Consider the following 13161-nt stretch of genomic DNA (forward strand, 5'->3'; position numbering starts at 1 on the left):
CACCATCTTTTCATTGAATAAAAATTAACCTGGTGCTTTTTTAAAAACATGCTTTCTTTCTTTTTTTTCTTTTTTTTTTTTTTTTTGTCTTTTTCATTTTTATCGGTACCAGGGATCGAACTCACGACCACACACTTGCAAGGAAGGCGCTTATGCTGCTGAGCTAAATCCCCAGCCCCTTAAAACATGCTTTTACAAGAGTACTACGTTGTTCTTAATATGATGAAGTATGATTGGGGAGGTCTTATTTTCTGTACTAGGGATTGAAACCAGGACTGGAGCGCACTGAACTGCATCCCCAGTAAAACCCCTCTAATTCCCCCTCACTTTTGAGACAGGGTTTTTATGTAGTTGCCCAGGATGGGCTTGAACTTGTGACCTTCCTGTTTTTAGCCTCTCAACATGCTGGAATTACAGGTGTGTACCATCATGCCAGTTTATAAAATTTTTGTGGAGTCAAGTATAGTGGTATACACCTGTAATCTTAGCACTCCGGAAGCTAAGGCAGAAGGGGTGCTGTAAAATGAAGGCCAACCTAAGCTACAAAATGAGTTCAAGACTAGCCTGAATTTCCTGGCATACTCTGTTTCAAACAGACAAATGTTTTTGGTACAGTAATACTTGTTGGTACCAAATCTTTCCCTGATCTTAACTGTGGACATTAATTCTCTGTGTGGCTTTCTTCCACGCCTTGCTGCAGGATGACTATCCTTTTAGGATGTGAATTTCATCACGGGAAATCAGAAGATACTCATTTTTCTTAATGGCATGATACTGTAATATCTTCGAGACAGTAATAGTAAATGTTCTGATACTGTGTACAAGCATAGAAGGTAGTTGATTAGATGCTTTGTTGGATGCATTGTGTGAACAAAGGGCTCCTATCTCCAGCTCACATAAAATGTAATTTTAAAAAAACATTTTTCAAGTGTGCCTATTTATACTTATCAACACTGTCTAGGTGGGTTTTGCTTTTTGTAGACGCAGTCTCTGCAGATAGGTTAGGCTGATCTTGACCCTACCATGTAACTGCCTCAAACTTATGACAATCCTACCTCAGCCTTCCAAGTGCTAGAATTACAGATAGTGTCTAGGGGTTGTTTTTGTATTTGTTTTGGGGTGTTCTTGGGTTTTTTTTTGGTACTGAGGCTCAAAGTCACAATCTCGCGCTTGTGCCGCTGATCTAAATCCCCAACAGGATAATGTCTAGTTTTGGCTGGACTGTTCCAGGGACTTGCCAGTTGGTGGTTTTAATAGTTGTCCTGGGCTGGAGATTTAGCTCAGCGGCATAAGCACCTGCCTTGCAAGCAGGCAGTCGTGCTTGCAAAAAAAAATAGTTGTCCTATAATCCATGTGCTCTTAGGTCTGAAACTTGATAGGGACTTTTCCTTCTTTCCTTTCTTACTCCCTCCCTCTCTTTTTCCCTTTCTCTCTGTGCATCTTTCCTTCCCGCTTTTCCTCTTGAATTTGGAATGTAGCTCAGTGCCTTCAGCTCGTGCTTATCATGTGCAGGAATCTGGTTTCAGTTCCCAGCACAGAGTGCGTGAAGGGAGTTGAATTGTTTGTTTGCCCTTTGATTTTGTCATAGACAGATTTTATAGATGTATAGCCAGTCTTATAGCAGAGTTAAATTTAATAGCTTACTTGACTGTGTTCATCTTAGCTTGTCATTGTATGGGAAGACTGATATAACCATGGTGAGGCTTGTCATTTTGAATTGTTAGTTTTGGAGACTTTGTGAACAGAAACTTGACTGTGCTTTGAAAGGATGAGATCCATGAGCACCATTACTTCTTAAGGTTCAAGAATTTATATTTCTCAGTTAATAGTTTTTGTATACTTGAAAACATTAAAGTACTAAAATACCTATATGCTATAATTACTAAAAATAGTTAAGACAGGCTCTTTGGGGGGGAGCATGGTTTAATAATGTGTAGAGTATAAAGAAAAGTAGATGTGATTTTTACCTCTTTTTAAGGTTTCCAGTGTCTGCCACTTTTTTTTTTTTTTTGTCTCTTTCATTTTTACCGGTACCAGGGATCGAACTCACGACCGCCTGCTTACAAGGCAGGTGCTTATGCCGCTGAGCTAAATCCCCAGCCCGTGTCTGCCACTTTTAACACAGAAACAGACCAAGATATTATTAGCATCTAGTTCCCTTTGGGGGTCCCTCCTATTTTTTCAGGTTTGGTATTTGTGATTAGTCATAGAGAAGGATGTGGCAATAACCTCTGACAAAAACATAAGTTTTTTTCAGATTCTACTTTGCTATGTTGCTGGTTAAGATAAGATTCAGTGGATAGAAGAGATCCTGGTTACCCAGGTTCCAGGAAGGAAATGCTTTCCTAGCCATTGCAGAGTTTTCTTTGGAGTTTAGTGAATAGTGAAGTCTTTTGGCATAGATGTTCTGCCATCTGTTTGTTTGCTCATAGATTCTTCCCATCTGCCTGGCTGTGTGCCACACGCATTTTGGACAGAGTAGTAGAGAACAGAGACCACTGCCTCAGTAACTGACAGTACAGAGAATTTCAAACCCTGACAGAGGGAGTCAGACCTGCCCTGAGTGTTTAACCACCCCAACTCATTAGCTACAGCATTGGGTAGTAAGGAACAGTTGTTTGCCTGCTTTGGTTTTGGTACCATGTGTGCTCCCCTGATTTATTTCCCTGCTTACTACAGTAGTAGTAGTCTTTCTGGAATAGTTAGGGTTTTCCTATTCTATCTCAATCATTTACTCAGTGATCTTTTATTCTGGTCCTGATTACCAAGATTCTAAACTTATCCTTTGTTAGGAGTGTATGATCTTAAGACTGCAATGTTAGGATGAGACAATATTTTTTTTATGTATTTTCATTGAATCTAAGATGCTATAAATCAGAAGATGTCATTATACTAAGAAAGGAAGTGTATTGCCTATTAATTTAACGTGTCATTGTTATATGCAATCTCATTTCAGGCATGTTAACAGTGCATATTATAATTAATGAAATATGGCATTAAAATATTAAATATCTTTGTTTAGGTAGTTAACCATATGTAATTCAACTTTGCAGTCCAAAAACTTTGCAGTCCAGAAATACTAAGCAGTTCTGTGTGCTGAGCAGAAAGCTAGAGGTTACCCCTATTGTTACTGGCTCAAGAGACATTAAATAAGCACACAGATAAGTATGAATAATGCTAATTGTATAAGCAACTTGTAATTTTCTGCAGTATTAAATAAGGAACAAATGGAAATGAAGTGACTTCCAGGAAGACCAACATTTAAGTGAAGCCTGAAAGTACATGGAAGAGAATAGAAGGGGGAGAGTATGCAAGGTAGCATATTCCTAGAGACACATAAACTTTTTGAAATTAAAAAGCCAGTAAACTAAGAAAAAGTTTTTTTTTGTTTTTTGAGATGAGATCTTGCTATGGTAGCCCAAGCTGGCCTCAAACTCACAGCAGTGCTCCTTGCCTCAGCCTCCCAAGTGTTAGGATTACAGGTGTCGGCTACTACCTTGTCAAGAAAAAGTTTTATGAAATAGTGGCATACTCTTCAGACTAAAATTTTTAAAAAAAGGAAATCCTGTTACTGTAACAACATACATGAATCTCGAGTTCATTATTAAGTGAGGGAAGCCAGGCACAGAAACAGCCATGTGATCTCACTTCTGTGTAAAGTCTAAAAGCCAGACTCATGCTCCATGGGGGATGCAGGTACAGGGCTTTGAAAGCTGGGGAGAATAATTTAGTTGACGTATACGAAGTGTCAAGTAATGAGTAAGTTAAGAGCTCTTATACAACGTAGGAGGTGCAGTTTAAAAATGTGAGCTATTCTTTTGAAAATTGCTAGAAGAATATACTTTAAGTGTTCCACCATTTAAAAAATGTTAAATCACCAGGCATGGTAGCACACGGCTATAATGTCAGCATTTGGGAGGCAAAGGCAAGAGGATCACAACAGTCAGACTGTGTGCAGAAAAAAAACCATGAGCCAGGTGTGGTGGCATGTCTATAATCCCAGCCTTGGGAGGCTGAGGCAGGAGAATTACTGTCAATTCAAGGCCAGCCTGGGCTACATAGTTCAAGACCAGCCTAAACTGCAGAGTGAGACCCTGTCTAAAAAAGAAAAGAAAAGAAAATTAGGTTATGAGTATATTAGTTAAACCTGAATAAGTTCTACGATCCTCATTGTGGTAACACATGCTTGCAATCCTAGCACTCTAGGAGGCTGAGGCTGGAGGTTGACAAGTTTGAGCCCAGTGTAGGTAATTTAGCTTGACCCTGTCTCATAAAACATTTTTTAATAAGAGGATGCTGAAGATACAGCACATTGTGAGATTCAGTCTCTACTGCTGCAGCAGCAGGCCAAGAAAGTCTAGAAACAAGATTTTTGGTGTTCTGTTCCATGTGCACTGGTGGGCCCCTCTTTCACCCAGCCCTAGGAAACACTGTTGATCCTCACTAATTAATAAAAGATAGCCCAGTACAGTGGTGTTTCCTTATAGTCCCAGCTACTTAGGAAGCTGAGATAGGAGGATGGTTTGAGAATTAAGTTAAAAAAAAAATGCATTAATAATAAACAGAATACTGCCTTTCTGATGCCAGAACATTTTCATCTAAATGGTTGCTGCTGAAATGCTCAAAAAGAGAAATTCTTTGTTCTCTTTTTTTGTGTGGGGAGAGATGCCAGAAATCAAACTCAGGACCTCACACTTCCCAGGCTGTCCTACTGAACTAAATCCCTGGCCCTTTTGCTCTGTAGTATTATTCAGTCTTACTCCTAAACATCTTTTCCATTCAGGTTCAGTAATTAAACCTGTTTGTTTTTGAGACAGGATCTCACTATATAGTTGAGATTGGTCTTGAATTTACTTAGGGCAGTCCCCCTGCCTCAACCTCCTAAGTGCTGGGATTATACACATGTGCCATCACACTCAGCTTTATTCCTTTTTTTTTTTTTTTTTTTTTTTTTTTTTTTAAATAGGTACTGGGGATCAAACTCACGACCTGCCTGCTTGCAAGGCAGGTGCTTATGCCGCTGAGCTAAATCCCCAGCCCCCACACTCACTCAGCTTTAATAATTACATCTTGCTGGTGGCACACATTTGTAATTGCAGTCCTTGGGAAGCTGAGACAGTAGGATTGCCACAAGTTTGAGGCCAAGCTGAATTATGTAGTGAACACCCTGTCTCAACTCCCACCCCCTCAAAAAAGAAGGTGCTTGGAAAGATAATGTGGCCCATGAGGAATAAAGAGTGAATCTTTTTTTTTTTTTTTTTTTAATCGGTACCGGGGATCGAACTCACGACTGCCTGCTTGCAAGGCAGGTGCTTATGCCGCTGAGCTAAATCCCCAGCCCTAAAGAGTGAATCTTAAAAATGTGGCATATGAACATTTATCTTTGTAATTGGAAATGATTGATGTTGATGTGCTTTAGATTTTTGAGACAGTCTCACTATGTGGCCCAGGCCAGTCTCAGACTCACAGCAGTCCACTGCTCTACCCCACAGTGCTGAGATGACAGGCATACACCATTACCCCTGGTTTGCTGTGCTTTAGAACCACAACTGTGCTTATTGTGAAGATAGATATGTTACTTTTCTTGTTGCTGAGACAAAATATCCAGCTCCCACAAGTTATGGGAGAAATGGTTTATTTTTTAGCTCACAGTTTGTAGACGTTTCAGTCCATAATCAGCTGGCTCCAAAGCAGGGTGTCATGGTAGAGGGGTGTCACAGAAGAAAAGCAATTTATGGTGGGCAGAAAACAGCAAAGCAAGCAACAAGAGATGACCACAGCTCTTTCTCTTACTATTTTATCCAGGCTACTTAGGACTGGTAGCACTCACACCCTTGATCTTACCATTGTACCATGTTTCACTTAGCATCATAAACTCTAGGTCTGCCTACTTCTGAAAAAGCCCCACCTGTGACTGCTTGAGTGCTCATCTAGTCACAGCCATAATAGTAGATAAAATGATCGGGGAGTCCAGGGGTGTAGCTCAGTGGTAAGAGTGCTTGCCTACCAAGCACAAGACTAGGTTCAATGTCCAGCACTGAAAGAAAAAAAATTTGGGACTTAGCTTAATGTTATATTTTTTTAAAATTCATTTTGTGTAGTATTGGGGATTGTTCCCAAGGGCATCACACGAAACTACATCCTCAATCCCCACATACCTCCCCACACTTGTTTTGTAATACAGGAATTAAATCTAGGACCTTCACATTGAGCTGCATCCATAACCCAGTTTTAATTTTTTTTTCTTTTTAAATCGGTGCTGTGTAGGTGCTTATGCTACTGAGATAATCCCCAGCCCCTAATTGTTTTTTAATTTTGAGGTAAGGTCTTGCTGAGTTGCCCAGACTGGCCTCAAATTTGTAATCCTTCTGCCTCAGCCTTTCAGAGGCTGGGATTTTAGGCATGTATCATTATGTCTGATTACCTTTTTCTAGACCTTTCTTTGGTTTTTTAAATGGGTATTAGAACTTCACACTGAGCTACATTTCTAAGTGCCTGCCTGCCTTTCTATCTGTCTATTTTGCATCAGGAATTGAACCCAGGACCTTCCACTTGCCAGAATGCCTTCTTTTTTTTTACACTTTTTTTTTTTTTTCTTTTTCTTTTTCTTTTTACCGGTACTGGGGATCGAACTCACGACTGCCTACTTGCAAGGCAGGTGCTTATGCCGCTGAGCTAAATCCCCAGTCCCCAGAATGCGTTCTTCATTGCTTTTATTTTTGTCTCTTTGAGACAGGGCTTTGCTATGCAGTTCAGGCTGGCCTTGAACTCACTTTGTAACCCAGGTTGGCCTTGAATTTGCAGTGATCCTTCTGAGTGCTAGAATTACAGGTATGTGCCACCATGCCCAGCTTATGTCTTTTTGTTTTTGAGACAGGAACTTTGCTGAGTTGCCCAGACTGGGCTTCAAGTTTCTGATCATCCTACCTTGGCCTCCCAGAGTACTAGAGTGACTTTTGCTTGTTTGTTTGATCATTGTCTTTGTGAGACAGGGTCTCAATGCCATTCAGGCTGATCTTGAACTCACTAGGAAGCCAAGGTTAGCCTCAAACTCTTGGCAGTTTTCCTAACTTAGCCTCCCATGTACTAAGATTACAGGTGTGTGCCACCACACGCTGTTTTGGAGTGACTTTGGGGAAAAAATAGCAATAACTATATAATTCCTTTGCAGTCTAGAAGCAGAAGAGAGACATCAACTGCAATTTTTTTGATAGATTGTTTGAACTCATTGTCTCGGGGTTGTTTTGTTTTGATTTTCATAGGTCTTGTCATGTTGACCAGGCTGGCCTTGAACTCCTGAGCTCAACAATCTTCCTATCTCAGCTTCTTGAGAAGGTGGGGCTTCAAGTATGCATTACTGCACAGTGTATTGTTTTATAGATGTAAAAGCTGATTTGGACAGGTTCAAAGCCTGATTGATTTGCTGTAAGTTACCTAAGAGAATAATGATGAAAAAACATCAAGTAAGATTTAGAAAACCTGAACAAGGTGTGATGGTGCACACCTCTAATCCCAGCACTCGGAAGACTATAGGAACCCCGAGAGTTTAAGGCCAGCCTGGGCTATGTAGCAAAACTGTGTCTCAGAAAGACAGAGACAAGACAAAACAAAACAACAAAACAAAAAACTCACATGTGTGGAGGGGTGTGTGTGTGTGTGTGTGTGTGTGTGTGTGTACACCTACTGGGCACAGAACTCTAAGCCTTGTGCAAGCTAGGAAGTGTTCTACCTCTGATCTACGATTCCAAAGTAGATTTTTATGCTACATATATAATGAAGTATTTCATACTATGTAAGTAAACACAAGAACTTGTGAGTTGAGGCTGGCGTTGAACTTCTTTGTAGCCCAGATTGGCGTTGAGGTCAGGCAGTCCTCTTGCCTCAGCATCCTGGGTGCCAGGGTTACAGGTGTATAACACCATGCCCAATTTAAAACTTAATTATTGACGTGGAGATAATCCAAAGTTGTTTTATTTTTAAATAAATTTAGAAAATAGTGATCCAAGCCAGGTGTGGTGGTTACACATTAGTAATCCAAGCAGGGGAGTGGGAGTGATGTTGAGACAGGAGGATCATAAGTTTGAGCCTAGTCTGTGCAGTTTAGCTAGCTAGCTGGGACTCAAACTCAGGACCTTGCTCTTCTTGCCAGGTAGGTGATTGGGTCACTGAGCTATACCCCCCAGCTAATAGTTTAGACACTGTCTTAAAATATAAAATCAAAGCTGGACATAGTGGCATACACCTGAGGCAGGAGGATTGCTGTGAGTTCAAGCCCAGCCTGAACTATATAGCAAGACCCTGTATAAATGTATGGTTGAGATAGATAGGTAGATATATAAAAAGGCCTGACTCTGTATCATTTTGAAGGCCCTAGATTTAATCCTCAGTACTGTCCCTTCCACATACACACACAAAAACACACAAAGGGGAAAAAATAGTGACCTATTTGGGAGAAAACTCTTTTCTAGTAGTAGCAATTAGCCAGGTGTAGTGATGCACATCTATACTCCCAGCACTCAGGACAATTGCCGGGAGTTGGGTGCCAGTGTGGCCTAGTCAATTCAAGATCAGTCTGAAGTACAAAGCAAGACCCTGGGTAAAAGCAAAAACTCGACAAGAAATAAGTAGCATCTAATTTGTTATGTGAAACATTAACTATAGAATTAATTAAAATATGACTTAAGGGGGAAGGTTCCTGAATTATAATAATTTAAATATCCAGAATAATGCGTATAGAATAAATAAAGGGCAAGCTTGGTATGGTGGTGCCTGCCTGTAATCCCAGCTACTGGTGAGGCTCAATTTCAAGGCCAAACACAAGCAATTTAGTAAGATCTTGTCTCAAAATAAAAAGTAAAAAAGGTTTTAAGAATAGCTCTGTGGTGGAGCCACCTGAGTTCTGTTCCCAGCACTGCAAAAAGAAAAAAAATGCAACATGTTTTGGTTTACACATAGAATAGCAAAATAAGCATCAGTGGAAACAGGAATGAACTAGATGTACTATGTATTTTTGTGAAAAAACACTTCATTTCGAGGTGGGAAGTGTGGTATAGAAGCACGAATGCCCCATAATACTTTCTAAAGAAGAGTTGAAAACCAGCTGGTTGGGGCTAGGAATATGGTTCACTGGTGCAGTGCCTGCCTGTCAAGTAAAAGTCCTGAGCTTGATTTGTAGTGCATGCGCACGTGCGTGCGCGTGCGTGCACACACTCTCTCTCTCTCTCTCTCTCTCTCTCTCTCTCTCTCTCTCACACACACACACACACACACACACACAAATACTAATAAAATAAAAGATAAAAATACAAAAAAGAGCTGAGTGAGATACCACATGGCTATAAATACCAGCATACTGGGAGGCACCAACCCTTCTCCCCTCAAAAGAAAGAAAAACAGTACTATAGTGTTATTGGACACAAAATAATATAAGAGAATTTATAGGAGTGAGAAACACTATATTTACCATGGTCAGGTTCTTTTGAGGGGTTCCTTGGAGATACTGTAAAGATGTAAAACTAATGCAGGAGAGTTAGGATTGGGCAAAGCTAGTTGGTAAATTCAGGGTCAACATTTTCTAAATTTTAGGTTGACTTCAATTTAGAGTACAAGCTTATATTTAGTTCAGAAAGATGACTTACGTCAATACATACTTCCATCAGTATATTTCTAGAATTCAGCTTCATTCTTTTGGTTTTGTATTTTTTTGGAGGTTGGTTTTTTCAGTGCTGGAGATAAAACACAGGACTTTTCCTTCTTAAAATTTCTTATTTTGAAAAAAAAAAAAAAAAAAAAAAAAAAAACCAGGTGTGGTGGTACATGTAATCCCAGCACTTGGGAGGCTGAGAGGCAGGTGGATCTTTGCAAGTTAAAGATCAACCTGGGCTACAAAGTGAGCCTAAGTCTAGCCTGAACCCCACATAGCAAGACCCTGTCTCAAAAAGACTTTTAAAAAAATTACTTTGAGATAGGGTCTCCCTGACTCACTTTAAATTGCCCAGGCTGGGATGAAACTTTTGGCCCTCCTGCTTCATCCTCCACAGGCTGGGATGACAGGGTATGTCCTGCCATGTCCAGCTTTACCGGCCTTCCAAATCTTGCAGTTACTGAGTTTTCTACTGTTGTCTTTAGTGTCTCGTTCTTATTTAACTTAGGAAACATAAAGGTAGTCAAGCTTTTGTGCACGTGATAGTTTTCTGGAGGTCTAGTTTAAATAAATACGATTTTCTGTTCCCTGGTTTTGTTGAGTTTTTGGGTATTTGTTGTTTGGGTTTTTTGTTTGTTTTGTTTTTGTTGTTGCTTTTTTGAGACAAGATCTCACTCTAATTCAGACTGGCCTTGCACTCACAGGGATTCTCCTGCCTCAGCTTCTTGAGTGCTGGATTCACAGGCATGTGCCACCACGTACAACAAGACCTTCGTTTTTTTTTTGTCTTCTTTTTTATCGGTACTGGGGATCGAACTCATGACTGCCTGCTTGCAAGGTAGGCGCTTATGCCGCTGAGCTAAATCCCCAGCCCCAAGACCTTAATTTCCTGGGCAAATACTCTGTATCATTCTGAGGTATTTCTACCTTGTAAATTTCTATTTTAGATCCAGGCTGTAGAAGCGTGGTGAATATAGTACAATACTCAGGTTCTTACCATTAGTTAGATACTTTAATTCTGTGACCCACAATCTCTTTGTAAATTTACAAATATCTTGATTATAACCACCAGAGATCCTTGATGCCTGGACCCCCTCACCCTATCCCTCCATACAACTTTTTCCATTTTCTGTCTTGCTGTTTCATTTTATGCTATGTTACAGTTTAGTATCTAGCTGTTTCCCCAAAGCCTTCTAGAGTTGCAGGTTTCAGCTTTTCAGAGGTAGCTGAATCTAGAATTTGTGATGGGTTCATGTTCCAGTGCTGTCATTAATGGTATAAGTGCTACACCCACTTTAGGGTATAGGCTATTATATTGCATGCTAGGCTACCTAGCCAGCATGCAGTGTAAGGGACAGAAAGAGGCTTGTCTCTTCTCTTCCTTTCTTGCTTTTGTTGTCTTCTGCCCACCATGAACTGTTGCCTATCATGTGCCACCATGCCTTTGAGCCAACTAATTCTGGACTAAAACTTATACAAACTGAGTTGAATAAACCTTTCCTCCTTTAATTTTGAGGGTCAGGTAACTGTTAAGATTGGGGAAGGAAGTGACTACTTAATAGCTAGTAAAATTGGACATGATGGTAAATGTCTGTAATTGCAATTACTTTTGTAGGCTGAGACAGAGAATCAGTTGAGTCCACAAGTGTAAGGCCAGTCTGAACAACATTGTGGGACTCAGTCTCAAAAACAAAAAAAGAAGCAAGCCAGGAAAATGCAGTAGTTTTGCTAGGCATGGTGGTGCACACCTGTAATCCCAATACTCCTGAGGCAGGAGTGCCATGAGTTTGAGGCCAGCCTAGGCTACATAGTGAATTCAGGGCTAGCCTGGACTACAGAGTGAGACTGTGTTTAAAAAAAAAAAAAAAAAAAAAAAAAAAAAAGCATTAGTTTTAACCAACTAGGCTTAACTTGCTTAAGGATACAGTGAAAGAAAAATCTATACATGAGGATAGAGCTAGGTGTGGTAGTGCACACCTGTAATTCCAGCACTTGCAAGGCTGAGGTGGGAAGCTGTAGACTTTGTAGCCCAGGCTGGCCTCAAACTGACAGCAATCCTCTTGCTTCAGTCTCCTGAGTGCTAGGATTACTGGCATGTACCACCACACCCAGCCTTCTTTTTGGTTTTTTTGAGACAAGGTCTTGATACGTAGTGAAGGCTGGCCCTTGGATTCTGCAGTGTAGCCCAGACTTAAGAGCAATCTTCTTTCTCAGCCTCTTGAGTGATAGAATTACAGATGTGTGTTACTATGCTCAGCTCTGCTGTGTTGTTATGTATAAGGTTAGTATGTAGCAGCAAAGAAAGTAAAACAAATAGTTTTCTCTTTTGGTACTGGGGATTGAATTTATGACGGAAGATGCTTATGCTGCTGAGCTAAATCCCCAGGCCTAGTTTTCTCCCCCAGTAAATTTGTGCATGTGTGTGTGTTACTAGAATGCAAACCCAAGGGTACTTTACTATTGTGCTATACCTTTGTCCTTAATTTTATTTTGACATAGGGTCTTGCTGAATTGCCCAGTCTGGCTCAATTCCTGTACTTCAACTTACTGCACTGTTGAGCCCAGTCATTTTATTTAATATTGTGATTATTATTAATATTAAAGGTGGCTAAGTTTTATATTTGTTAAAGGTAGGAAAGGGGGCTAGGACTGCCTGGCGAGTGTAAGGCCCCGAGTTCAACTAGTACCAAAAAAATGTAAAAAGGGGGGAAAAGCCTGGAAGGGTAGCAGGGAAATGGGCTCTGTGGAGCAAATTTGGGCCAAGAAGAAAGGAAAAATAAAAATATACCCTATACTGTAGGGTGGGTACCATGAAGAGGCACAATAACCTGTTATTATTATTTAGGATTTTGAAAAAAGAATGTAAAAATCCTTTTAAAAATTGAGAATTTCTGCCAGATGTGGAGCTGGTGTTGGTGTTGTTGGTACATGCCTATTATCCCAGCACTTGGATGTCTGAGGCAGCAAGATCCCCCGTGAGTTCAAGGCTAGCCTGTGCTACAAAACAAGACACTGTGTCAAAAAGCAAAGCAAAACAAAAATTGATGATTTTCTACTTCAGTTGAAAGTTTCTTTCTCTCTTCTTTCTCTATATTCAATTATAAATATATTTTACTGTACTTTATTTCTCTTGCTTTTTCCATAACAAAGTTTTCTATAAACCACTAATTCCTAGTTCTTGGATTTTGTCCTGGTCTTTCTATTAATCCCAGTAATGTGATTTGCTATAAGATAGACAAGAGTAATCTGATTGTATTTTTTAGTTTTTCTGTGTTTTAAAAAAATTTTAAATCTACTTTCTTAAAAATGGAAAGTCGGGGCTGAGGATTTAGCTCAGCGGCATAAGTGCCTGCCTTGTAAGCAGGCAGTTGTGGGTTCAATCCCTGGTACTGATAAAAAGGAAAAAGAGGAAAAAAAAAAAAAAAGGAAAGTCAAACTGAATGTGATGTTGCATGCCTGTAACCCCAACCACTCAGGAACCTGAGGCAGGAAAATTACTGAGAGTTTAAAGCCAGCCT

The 13161-nt window shown here is 40.1% G+C and overlaps 1 protein-coding gene across 3 annotated transcripts in view; it reads left to right on the forward strand.

Moving 5' to 3' along the window:
* Nucleotides 1–13161, forward strand: part of Ube2d2 (ubiquitin conjugating enzyme E2 D2) — a 51981-nt gene that overhangs the window by 19301 nt on the left and 19519 nt on the right. Inside the window, exon 2 of one of the 3 annotated variants that reach the window (XM_063232199.1) lies at nt 7263–7335. The exons of the other annotated variants lie outside the window; for them this stretch is intronic. The gene's annotated coding sequence lies outside the window, so the exon portion shown is untranslated. The remainder of the gene's footprint in view (nt 1–7262; nt 7336–13161) is intronic. 3 annotated transcript variants of the gene reach the window in all.

This window comes from Cavia porcellus, unplaced genomic scaffold, assembly GCF_034190915.1.
Source record: "Cavia porcellus strain 051 isolate PalLab524CR breed Dunkin Hartley unplaced genomic scaffold, mCavPor4.1 scaffold_21, whole genome shotgun sequence".
Classification (NCBI taxonomy): Eukaryota; Metazoa; Chordata; class Mammalia; order Rodentia; family Caviidae; genus Cavia; species Cavia porcellus.